This window comes from Monodon monoceros, unplaced genomic scaffold (assembly GCF_005190385.1).
Source record: "Monodon monoceros isolate NGI ecotype Baffin Bay Population unplaced genomic scaffold, NGI_Narwhal_1 Super_Scaffold_5, whole genome shotgun sequence".
Taxonomy (NCBI): domain Eukaryota; kingdom Metazoa; phylum Chordata; class Mammalia; order Artiodactyla; family Monodontidae; genus Monodon; species Monodon monoceros.
In genome coordinates, this window is record NW_021703782.1 from 65,130,808 (window position 1) to 65,144,291 (window position 13,484).

Genomic DNA, 13,484 nt, shown 5'->3' on the forward strand with positions numbered 1-13,484 from the left:
ATACTAACAAGAGGAAACCACAGTGTAATGCGAACTGTGGTTATTCTTCACTCCTATCTTCATGTAATGGCAGATTACCTTATTCTTCCAATTCATCGTTAAGAAAAAAAGATCACACTTGAATAGAATATACTAAAAAGTTCCCACTAGTACACAACTCAATTTTAAAAAATGAAATCAGATTTTCTACAAGTAGAAACTAGACTTTGACATGGATGATTTGTATTCATTTTTATAAAGATGTCCAAAGCATTCCTTTCTGTGATGTCCACATTTAATAACGACAATGACAACAAGAGCATGATATAGAGGAGGGGTCAGTAAACATTTTCTGTAAAGTGCCAGATGGTAAATAATTTAGGCTCTCTGTGGGTCACATGGTCTCCATCACAACATTCAACTCTGCTGTTGCAGCACAAAAGCGCTCATAGGCCAGATATAAACAAATGAGCATTGCTGCATTCCAATAAAACAGGCAGTGGGCTGGAACTGGTGTGTACTGGTCAGCCCTTGCTGTAGAGAAGGGGTATGTCTGATGGGGCAGCAGGGGCGGGGGGTGATGGTCCTAAAAACCAGGCTTCCATGGCACCACCACTAGCTTGTCTTGGCTCTTCCTTAAGCATGTCAGGCAAGTTCTCAGGTACTTTTGCTTCTGTTGTTCCTTCTACCTGGACAGCTCCATCCTCAGATTGCCCACAACTTGCTCCATCAGCACATTAGGAACACTGACAGGCCCAGACACCCCATCTGAAGGCACACCTGTGTCATCATTCTCTACTCTGTAACTTCCCTCTCTTTTCCTCACAGCTCTTCACATTACCTAGCATTATGCCATGTGTTCACGTATTTATTTTTTGTCTATTTCCCCCACTAGAATGTAAGCTCCTGAGGGCAGCGATTTTATTTTGTTACTGCTGTCACCCCAGCACCTAGAACTGTGTTTGGGATGTGGTCAGCATACATAGGTGACTTAGGGACAACATTTGATTTACTTGTACATCAATTCCTCACCTGTAAGATGATGACATCAGATGGACCTGTGTTTCCTAAAAGTGGTACCCAGATGCATTTTTCTTTTAACAGTTGGATTTATAATAATATATAATATTTAAGCAATGGCTAAACCTGTAATTTAATAAATATTATTGCTTGGTGACATACATTTTCTTTTGTGGAGTTATGAAAAAATGAATCCATCAAAAAAATTTAATAAATTAGATTAAAAATGATTTGTAGATAATGATGGTACCACGTAAGCAAATGAAGTTTGGGAAACACAGGACCAATTCCTCTTAAATGTCCCTTTGGCTCCTTGTTTGTATTCTAATGCATGAAAGTAGATGTATTGTGTTCTCTAATATTCAGAATTGCCCTTGACCTATAAAGTAAAACAATGCCAGAGGAACATGACAAAACCAGCTGCCTCTGGAGCATAATACCACCAACATGGTTTTCCTAAAACAGTCAATCAGGACACCCCCTGGTCAATACCCTTCTTTGGCTCCCCAACCCCAACAAGATCAGATCAGTTCAGTATTTAAAACCTTTCAGGATCTGCCTCTGAAACTATCTGTTCAAATCTCTCAATCTCCCTCTAAATCTTTAAATACATTATGCTCCAGTACACTAGATTATTGATTCTTTCCCTAATGCACCATGCTGTGCCATACTCCTCAACCTTTGAATATGCTGTCCCATTTGCCTGGAATGCTAGGTTCCTCCTTCTGTACTTAGTAAACACCTGTTTGTTCTTCCTAACTCTGCACAAAATATTGTATTCTTTGACAAGCTCGGCTGGCCACTGCCAGACAAAATGAATCACCACAACTACTGATCTACTTCCATACCTTGCTCACACTTCCATTAGGAGAAAAATCATATAATTTTATAATTATTTGTTTTCATTTCAAGATTTATAATCACCCACTGCCAATTTCTGCTGCAAACACACAGTACTCTGGGTCTATCATGGCGTAACTAGAGTTTCATAGCCTTGCCTAGGACACTCTCCTTCTTTTTCTATTTTTAACATTGTTTCTGCAGAAATATCAATTTCTCATTCCTAGTTAGTCATCTTTGGGGAATAATTCTTTGTGGGTTATTTATACTAAATTATTTTAATTACTATAATTAGTATATAAATTGTTATACACATTATTTGTACTAAAATCCTCCTTATAGCCCCTAAACTTAAATCATATACACCTTAACATAAAGTTAAATTAGATTATATTTTTATCACTAGATTTGCAAAAAATTCAATAAACTATGCTTTATAATTATAACTGAAACATCTTTTTTCAGTAGGTCACGCTGTGAAAATTACACTTAAATACAGGCAGAATTTTATATAGATGTACTATGAATATATACAAATGTTAACCTCATAGAATATTTGTAAACAATTAAAAAATATATTTCATGTTTCTTTGGAAAATTGTTTCTTCATTATGAATCAGTTAATTATTGCTTGGCAATAATATATTACATTTATAAAGTATTCTACAGTTCACAAATGCTTCCAAACATAGTATTTTATGCAATACTCACAATAACTCTGTAAGGTAGGTATTATAAAATTCCATTATGCAAATTAAAAACTGGGGTCTACAGAGGTTTAGTCTCATTCCTAAGTTGTACATCAGCTATTGGCTTAGCCTGATAGAGCCAAAGCCCTTGTACTTCCATAGGGTACAGTGGGTACAGAGAACCCTGCATCCTCTATATTCTATGACTAACCTTAGGAATGCTGAGTCATCTTTTTCTTCTTTGTGGTGGGAGAGGTGCATTTTAATCATTATGATCTTAATAAAAATATACACACTTCATCAAGCCTAAAAGACTACTGAAAAATTGAAATGAGGACATAGGCTTCTATTTCAAAAGTATCCTAATTATGATCAAGGATTAGACATCTGTTTGAATATAATAGCTATTTCCATACATGGTGACATAAAAACTTAAAAGCTCCACACATACTTTTAGCGACTTCACTGCCTTCATTGACCAAAAAACATACCTACATTGGAGCCAGCTCTATAAAACTGGTGTACATCTTAAGAAGATAATAATAGGATAAACTTCACCAGAGAAGGAGGAAATGAAAGACAAAATTATGACTAACAAAATTATAAGACTGAGATTTGACATATTCAAGAGCTAGAAAGTTTAAAATGATGGATCATTCTACGTTATGTTGAAACGTGGAGTTTATGTGACAAATGATATCATAGATTCAGAGGCTGATTTTTATTTTGTTTGCCTCTTTTGCCCTGGAAGGATGAAGATGCTAAGAAGAAGGGGACAACGGATAAGTAGCTGTACTTTTATTTGTAATAGAGTTCTCATGTGAGGATTAACTACTTAGGAAATCAGTGTCTCTCTCTCTCTCTCTCTCTCTCATTTTTATTATTTTTAGTTTCTTTATCATCAGTCTTAATTACCTTAAAGTATTTTGGGTACAGAAACAGACTCATCTTAATCAATGAGTGATTAGTTCAGTTCAAACTCTTTATCCTCACAAAGTATAGACTTAAATTTGGTGCAGGATTTTCTTTCTGAAATCCTGATTTTCTTTAACCATTCAAAGGCAGAGCCTAGTGGAAGCATGACTGATTAGGGGGTCCCAAAATATGCATCCTAGCCATGTCTTGTCGACACCTAGTCGTGTAAACTTGGGGGAGGACTTAATCTTGGTGATCTCATGGTCAACCCCAGCTCTCAGAGCTGAGGATTCTGGGAATCAGAACCTGACAGCTTTGTCATTAGCTCCTCATTAATGTGCACAAAATAGATGTAGAGGTTTTTTTTTTTTAATAAGAGGGAGGGGCTTCCCTGGTGGCGCAGTGGTTGAGAATCTGCTTGCTAATGCAGGGGACACGGGTTCGAGCCCTGGTCTGGGAGGATCCCACATGCCGCAGAGCAACTAAGCCCGTGAGCCACAACTACTGAGCCTGTGCGTCTGCAGCCTGTGCTCTGCAACGAGAGGCCGCAATAGTGAGAGGCCTGCGCACCGTGATGAAGAGTGGCCCCCGCTTGCCACAACTGGAGAAAGCCCTCGCACAGAAACGAAGACCCAGCACAGCCAAAATAAAATTTAAAAAAAATAATAATTTTTTAAAAAATTTTAAAAATTAAAAAAATAATAAAAAAGAGGGTATTTTAATTTTTACAAATTCATGAAACCACTATTCTTTTGACAACAAATGAAAATGTAGCAGAGCACACAGTTTTGTGCTTACTGAGCACAAAGCACATAAGGAGATTTGAATTAATAAGTAATCCCTGAAAGAATTCTCCCCAGACTCCAACCATTCTTTTTTTTTTTTTTTTGCGGTACACGGGCCTCTCACTGCTGTGGCCTCTCCCGCTGCAGAGCACAGGCTCTGGACGCGCAGGCCCAGCAGCCACGGCTCACGGGCCCAGCCGCTCTGCGGCATGTGGGATCCTCCTGGACCGGGGCACAAACCCGTATCCCCTGCATCGGCAGGCGGACTCCCAACCAGTGCGCCACCAGGGAAGCCCCCAACCATTCTTAAGAATGCCCCTGGTTTAGCAATCTGGCACACGTGTCAAGTCCTAATTCTGTTTCAATAAGACTTCAAGTATTATTAAGACATTACTGCAATTAATTAATAACTTGACATTTCTATTTCTGCTATTGAGAGAGTTTTCAAGACCAGAACTTGGTGTTCTCTTGTCCTGATTCCCAACCAAATGATAAATCAAATCTTGATGGTCATTCCGGTCAGAATATGCAGAGTCTGCCCATGATTTGTAATTTTTTTTTAACCTAACAATCAAGAATTACTGAACTGGAGAAACTGAGGCCAAATCAATACCATTTTTATCATCAGAAGTAAGTTATAAGCAGATAGGTCCAGCGATGTAACTGTAAAGCTATTCCTCTCTCTCTCTGGAAATGAAAAATTATTAGGTATTAAGGTAATGCAGCATAAATGTATTTCTGTCTGATAGTCATCTTTCTCTGTCAAATTACTAGATTGTTAGGTAGAAAATAAAGCCATCCACATAAATTCAGCCTCTGGTTATGTTGTACTAATGTGGCAGTTTTAAAGTGGTTCAAGGTTATTAGCTTCCATATATTGTCTATGCCTTTCCTTACATACTCCCTACCAAAGCCTATATCTTTTTGATTTATTCTTACCTTAGTATGTTAATACAAAAAATTTCTCTGAAAGATTTCAGGTCCCGGAAGATACTAATACATTTATTAGCTTTCTTTAAATGTATTAATTTAAATTTGATGCACATAGAAATGAACAAAAATTCAGAAGTAGGTGTAAAAAATGTTAGTAGGTAGTGCAAAAATATAGATTTAGTTTCCAAGTTGTATTCCATTGGATGGCAACATGATATTTTCCTCCTGTTTTCTTACCACCTCACCCTTACTCTGATGTAAAGAATTCCATTCTTTGGATATTTGATGCCAAAATGAAATTCTGATAGCAAAATTCTTCTGAAGGAAGCTATATTAGTAAAGCTATTTTTAAAAATGGACTGTGCTGGCTTTCTAATTGGTCCCTTTAATTCATTCTCCACCCAGCAACAAGAGTGTTCATTTTTTTTCTTAATTAATAGACTTTATTTCTTAGAGAAGTTTTAGGTTTAAAGAAAAATTGACCAGAAGTATAAAGAGTTCTCAAATATCCCCTCCCTCTACTTATCCCCATGGTTTCCCATATTATTTAACTCCTTGCACTGCTGTGCTACATCTATTCCAAATGACGACCCGATACTGATATATTTCCATTAACTAAAATCCACAGTTTACATTAGGGTTCACTCTCTGTGTTGTACAGTTCTATGGTTTTGCCAAATGCATAATATCATGTATCCATCACAGCAGTATCATATAGAATAGTTTTACTGATGATCATTTAAAATGATGTATTAGCTCGTGGCATTCCATCTCCCTTACTCCAAATCACTCAGTGACTCCCAGAATAAAATCGAGATTCCTTAGCAGGCCTCAGAGGCCTTGCACAGTCACATCCCAACTCACTACCTCCAGACATACCAGCCTTCTTTCAGATCTGCAACTTCTCCACATAAAAGAGATGGAAGAGTAAAAATGTCATGATAGAATTTACTCTTTAATTTGAATACTACTTTTTGAGGGGATACAAATAACATTCATGATCTGGGTGGAGGGGGTTGTGGATCATCTGATGTCTGCATTTCGAATGTAAATTTTCGTAACACAGATTTGTTTAATTTGATAGTGTAGTTTATTTTAAGATTCCTGTTTGGCACATGAGAGATAAGTAGATAATGATTTTGGAAGTCATTAGTAAAGACGTTAATCACTGGAAAATCATGGAGCAGAGACCAAGTATCCTGATTCATCTATTACCTTAAACTTCAAACCCTAAGTTTGCAAGAGATCTTAGGTCCTTTCTCCAATATTTAGTAGAAAACTAAGTAAGTTCTTCTGGTGAATGACACCTTGTTTCTAGCTGGTGAGATAACTGCAAAGGAAAATCATAAATACACACACTCACATGAAATTCCTGACTCTGGGATGCGATCCCTTTCATTAGAATACTGTCTGTGACCAGTCATTAAAACTGCCACTACAGGTAAAGTCATAAAATATACTGTAATACTGACTTTCACTCACACACACACAAAATAATAATATATTTCTTTTGTTCAAACAGGTATTTCTTTTCCCTTTTACTTTTTTCTTTGACATACTAATATGTATACTACTGTTAAATACTGCTCTACCTGAGGCCATTGTAGATGAAGAAAAAGGATGAAATATGAGACTCACATTAACATACGTGTGTATGTGTTCTGTCTCTCTTCAGATCCTAATGTTATTTAAAAGTCAGTTATTATGAACGTGGGCATGTATTTCTACAAATGTACAAATCTAATATTTCACAGGAGAGAACCAAGTAGAGAAAACACCTTCCTGTGCTTACAGTTCTAACACAGAAGTCTTTAAACAATCATTAAGCATAAGATGTAAACAGAAGCTTAGTCGTACAACTGCTAACTGTACTTCATTAAAGTTGATGCTACCTGGAGCTCTGACTCCAGCCATTGCATGGAGAATTTGAAAATGGGCAATCAGAGTTGTAGTCCCTTATTTTTAAATGAATTCTCACAAGCATTCAAGAATATCTGTTGAACACGAACCTTGTACAAAGTTCTTTTAGTTGATGAGGTGGTACAAAACTTTACAAAGACCTCTTATCTGTTTTTAAGTTTATGCTGTGTTCTAGAGCAAAGCTTCTCAAATGATTTGTGGTGAAGGACCATTTTAAAATCTTTTTTCGATCTGTTACAAACTCATAGTTTTGTAAAATGCCATGAATTGATTATGCACTTGGATTTTGTGGCAGTGGCAAGTTGCTCTAAAAGTTTCCAGATGTTTACTCTCAATTTTGCTCTTCTCTCATCATTCACAAACAGCTCGTGGGCCAGCATCAGTTTGTGTACCATAAGGCACTACTCAATGAGTTGTCCATGGACCAGCAGCATCAGGGAACCTGTCAGAAATGCAGATTCTTAGGCCCCACCCCAGACCTACCGAATCTGCATCTGCATTTTAATAAGACCCACAGGGGAAAAGCACTGTTCTGCAGGGAAATCAATCAGACGAATGAAAGATTACAATAACATTTAATAATAGCAATAACAGCAAACAGGTTTATAGCCCTTACCGTAAGTATGCATACACTGGTCTAATTATTATCATATATCATCAACTAATCTGATCCTCATAACAAACCTGTGAAGTTAAATGCTTTTATTATGCTCATTTTGCAGGTAAGGACACCAGATAGTAGAGTTTAACCATCTAGTTCAATGTCACACAGCTAGGAAGCAGAATGTAGGAATGAGAATAGCTTCAGGGACATGAGAGAAGTTGAGACTGACTGACAGGGTGCTCAGATGTGGGAAGGATCAACTTTGGACAGGACAGGTATTTGAGCTGGGTCTGGCACATATCTGGCATTCCTAGCATACAGTAGGCACTTAAATGATTTTGGTTGCATTTCGCTGAGTTACATAACTTTTGTCCTTCCCTATTTCCGTAGTTTCAGGGAGGTGGTTTCAATTTAATTACCTGTTCGCATAACTCTACACTTTTTAAGATTCAGCTCAAATTTTTCTTTCTTCTCCTATTTCCCCTGTATCCAACTCTACAGTGAAAGTGTTTGTTTCCTTCCTTGAGCTTCCCTATACTTTGTTCTTTCCTGGCCCATTAACACCTTCTGTCCTGATTAACAATGTGCAGCTAGCCTATGTCCTCAGGCTCACGTAGGGAAGGGACCACATCTATTTACATTTTTACCTTCCTTCTTTCTTTCCTTTCTTTCTTTCTTTTTCTTTCTTTCTTTCTTCCTTCCTTCCTTTCTCCCTTCCTTCCTTCCTTCCTTCCTTCCTTTTTAACATCTTTATTGGAGTATAATTGCTTTACAATGGTGTTAATTTCTACTTTATAACAAAGTGAATCAGTTATACATATACATATGTTCCCATATCTCTTCCCTCTTGCGTCTCCCTCCCTCCCACCCCTCTAGGTGGTCACAAAGCACCGAGCTGATCTCCCTGTGCTATGCGGCTGCTTCCCACTAGCTAGCTATTTTACATTTGGTAGTGTATATATGTCCATGCCACTCTCTCACTTTGTCACAGCTTACCCTTCTTCTTCCCCATATCCTCAAGTCCATTCTCTAGTAGGTCTGTGTCTTTATTCCCGTCTTACCCCTAGGTTCTTCATGACCTTTTTTTTTTTTTTCCCTTAGATTCCATATATATGTGTTAGCATACGGTATTTGTTTTTCTCTTTCTGACCTACTTTACTCTGTATGACAGACTCTAGGTCCATCCACCTCAGTAAAAATAACTCAATTTCATTTCTTTTTATGGCTGAGTAATATTCCATTGTATATATATGGGCCACATCTTCTTTATCCATTCATCTGTTGATGGACACTTAGGTTGCTTCCATGTCCTGGCTATTGTAAATAGAGTTGCAATGAACATTGTGGTACATGACTCTTTTTGAATTATGGTTTTCTCAGGGTATATGCCCAGTAGTGGGATTCCTGGGTCGTATGGTAGTTCTATCTGTAGTTCTTTGAGGAACCTCCATACTGTTCTCCATAGTGGCTGTATCAATTTACATTCCCACCAACAGCGCAAGAGGGTTCCCTTTTCTCCACACCCTCTCCAGCATTTATTGTTTCTAGATTTTTTGATGATGGCCATTCTGACCGGTGTGAGGTGATATCTCATTGTAGTTTTGATTTGCATCTCTCTTCTTCTTGAATCCCAAGTGCCTGGTACCTCAATAAACCTTTGTTAAAATCATATAAAGTTACCAAGAAAATAGATCGTTCAGCTGCAGGTCGAACATTCTTTTAGATATTCACTGCTCTCCATTTTCCTAACACGTTCTGCACCAGAACCTTAACATGAACTGTCAAACCTTAAAATATTAGCAAAATACAACTGTCAGACTTAAAGCACTGCCGCTGAGTTGGCTGATTACACTGACCACATGCCCATACACACGGCGTTTGTGCACAGAAACACACACACACACCTTTTTTCTGCTGGAATCTGGTAGGCACGCACCAAGTTCTACTTTTACCAGTTCTATATCACAAAAACATGCTGGAAAGCACTGAAAAGGGAGAAATATATAAAAATGTAAGTCATCTCCACCCTTCCTTTTGTTGGCATTATAGCTTGTTAGTGCATTTAAAGGACAATGGGTTCATAGATCATTCTTGAATGCTTGGACCTTCAAATTAATATTCTGTAGTCTAAGGATAAAAATCTTAGAAAAGTTCTGGATTGTCAAATGCTATTTTGGGGTTACGTAGTCTTTTCTTAATGTCAGTAGATGTCATTATTTAAATTCAGCCATTTGTTAAACAGTATAATTGCCCATCAATTATATTTTACCACTGTATTTAGACATGTTATACCTCCCCTCTGCTCAAAAATTTTCAAGTCTTAGAAACTACAGGCTGATGAAGATGATCTGAAAAATAATTTTAGTCAGCATAATTCAAAATAATAGAGAGGATCAGAACTTTTACTACCTAGGTAGCTTTTAAATGATAGTCCTTGCTAGATTCTGTTTTACCCAGATAGAAAATTCTGCATTTTATACCTTAAAAAAATGAAACCGTGCCAGCAGAATACTAAATGGATAGATTTTAGTTGGCATTTGCGTGTGTGTGCCCTGGGCAGGCTTAAATGATTAATTAGTCCATAAAATTGAGGACAAAATCCTGAAATGCTTCGTTCAGTTTATTTTATGGCTCCCTTTCCTTGTTCTTAGGTGCACAAATCCTACCCTCATCTGTACTGCACTGCTCATTATTTAACATTTAAGAACTAACTGATGAGTTCCTCATGGCATTGTTACTATCAACTTGAGCTTCTGTGCCAGACATCAATACAAATCACTTGGAGAGTATCTATGTGAATCCTAAACCACTCAATTAGTGATTCTGTTCTAACAGTCCTCCCTTACCTGGACTGCTTAGAAAAAGAAAGAGGAATGAAATGGTAGCCTGCTGGTGTTCCCTTCTATGACTGGGGACAAAGCGTTCCATTGCCTCCGTTTCTCCTTTTGCAAACCTAAAGAATACTTCTCTTATTACCTCGCAAGGGACTGTGGTCTGGATTGATAACATGATGACAACCTTGGATTCTTTAAGTGTCATATGAAGACTTGTTACACAGAATGCTGGCTTGCTGTATGCAGGATAGAACATTCTTTTTAAGCTTTCTTTTTATGGTAATAGGTGGTTGAATTTAAGCAGTTCTAAATTACATTCTTGCTTGACTTATACCTAAATGTCAATTTTCTCTGGATTAAAAAAAGCACTATATGAATTCATGTGACAAAACACACAGACACAACACACACAACCAACTATTAGGAATTTTCTAAGATTTAAGTAACATGGAATTTGATTACACAGTGCATTCTGGGGCTCAGCCACAGCAGGCTACAGATACCAGGCAGGCTGATTACGACTTAAGCATTGTTTCAATGTGATTTTGCAAAGGATTTCATTTAATGCAGATTAGTAAGTTTATTAAGCTGTTGATAATTGAAGCCTCTTAGGTTCAGTAGGTACCATCCAGCGAGGTAGATTAGTAGGGTTTAATTTGTTGCTCTCAAATAGCAAACAAAGACTTAGCAGAATAATTACATCTCCTCTGTGGACTAATAAAAGTCGACATCACATTGGTGCTTTTGGCCATTTCTGCATTTTTGCAGTCTCTTTTAGAGCACTGCCTTTGGAGTTTCCTGCATCTCTCTCAAGTGACACCAAAACCCATCACCTGTGAATTATGTTACTTAGAAATTAAGGTTAGTTACATGAAATGTAAGCCATGAATGGTAAGATTCAAGTTAGAGCAAGTTGTGCTCTCTCTACCTTAAGTCAGAACTTTTCCACTATTTCCTAAAATTTTCTGCCTATCCCCTTGTCCAGATTGTAAGTACCTCAAGGGTGGGGGCCGTGTCTCTCATCTGATTCCTCAGCAATTAGTACCATATCTGGCATATCGAGGCACTCAGTCTGTTTGCCTAAAAAACAATGAATTATCTTAAATAATCCATAGTATGCTCTAAAAATAACATTATCACCAAGTTTTCGAGTTCTAGGAAGTTAGTCTTAGCCAGAGTATAAAGTTGCTGTGTTAGCCAAAAGACTAAGAGTCAACATATGAAAGAGATTGTACGAAAGAGTAAAATGATGATTTATTACCCAATAGATTCTTGGACACACAGAGCATTCAGCCTGTTAGTCGACTAAATAAATTAACTTAGTGTCTTGACATGACCCAGTCCTCACTTTAGTTGATTTGGTTACATGCGTTTGGTGTCATCACAACATGAAGAGACAGAGGCCTCATTCCTCTGGGACTCCTAGGTCTGCCATATTTCTAACAGAGTCACAAACCAGACAGTGAAAAATGCTACACTGGGGGAAGGTGATATAAATAACATTTCTTAACAGGAAATGCCAAAGCTGTTTGGAATGGTTAGAAATAAGTTTCTAGAAATAATCTTGGTATTCTTTCTCTTCCATTCCTGGCTATCAGATTATTAGCAAGACTGCAGGTGTGGAGACTCAGGCCTTAGGAATCACTGCTGGTTTCTGTTTTCTCCATTGGCTTTATAGCTACTTTATTTTTTCAGAATGATACCTGAACTTCAAAGTTAGTGAGACATTTTGAGTATTCTGGAACATAGCACCTTCCTCAAAATTAGTTTTAAACTTAATCCCACTCCTATGTCTCCCACTTCATACGACTGATCATGTGAGGTCTATCTACCTTGACTTACTGGTAAGGTTCTCCCTTGCAAGTGACTTTGCAAGGATGTTTGGCTGCAGGTCATGGCAACTGTTCCCAATGACTTCACAACATCATAAAGGGCAGAGAAGAATGAAACCTGATTCTGGTCCTTCATTTGAGTGAGCGGTGATTTTGTTTTAGACTGGGTACCGTTTAAACCATGGACCCATTCCTCAAGACAACATCCCTAGACATATATGTTCCCTATAACACTTAATATGATAGTAACAAACCTCAAAAGGATAGATATATAAGAGTGCTAAAGCATGGATTATAAAGAAGTGCTCAAACCAGTGTGCTTCCTAGAGATCTCAGTTAGTGCCTGCCTGTCCATACGTAGCCATTTTTATCATGATACCATATCCTCACCTACCCCCCCACCCACCATGGTCATAACTGAATAGACCAGTGGTGGTGCCTGACATCACAGCAAAAAAGTCATAGGCTGGCTGCTACCTTTGACTTATGAAGGACCCCAAAGGGAAGCTGATCAATCATAGTCCTTTTCTTGGAAATCTGAACTTAGAAACTCAGAGAAAATGAAGCCAGGAACCATGGGGAAATAATGCAGAAAAGTCCTGAGGCAGAGAAAGCTCCAACTAGGTAACAACACTTAGGTATAAGTAGAAATTCAGAGAGGGAAACATGTGCATTATCAGAGTACTCCACAGTGCCTGTGCAGTTAGAAGTAGAAACGCTGTGTATGAGAGAGAAACAAGGTAGCCTATGAAAGACAGAGAGATGGGGAGAGTAGTCCTGCTTCCTGATGATTTTCCCATTCCAATTCTAGTCAATTTCTAGGCTCACAATAATTTCTTCTTCCCTAACATGACTTGAGTGATTCTCATTAGAACAGCTAGGAAAGGTAACAATAAAATCTTATGAGCCAAAAGATACCAAAAAACCTTATTTTTTCATAGTTCACAGATCCAGCTCTCAAGTGCTGTATCTCATTTGCTCTACCTGAGCTCCATGGTGGGAGAAGCTGACATTCAGAGAGGGAGATATGACTTGCTCAAGGTCACACCACTAGCAACTAGCAAAGGCAGAACTAAAGCCAGCTCTTCTGATCCAGACAACTGTGCAATCCAGTCCCATCACACTACCCCCTC

At 37.9% G+C, this 13,484-nt stretch overlaps 1 protein-coding gene across 26 annotated transcripts in view; it reads right to left on the minus strand.

Annotated features, from left to right (window-relative positions):
* The window catches only part of TRPM3 (transient receptor potential cation channel subfamily M member 3), a 798,781-nt gene that overhangs the window by 272,629 nt on the left and 512,668 nt on the right, over nucleotides 1-13,484 (minus strand). The window lies entirely within an intron of this gene.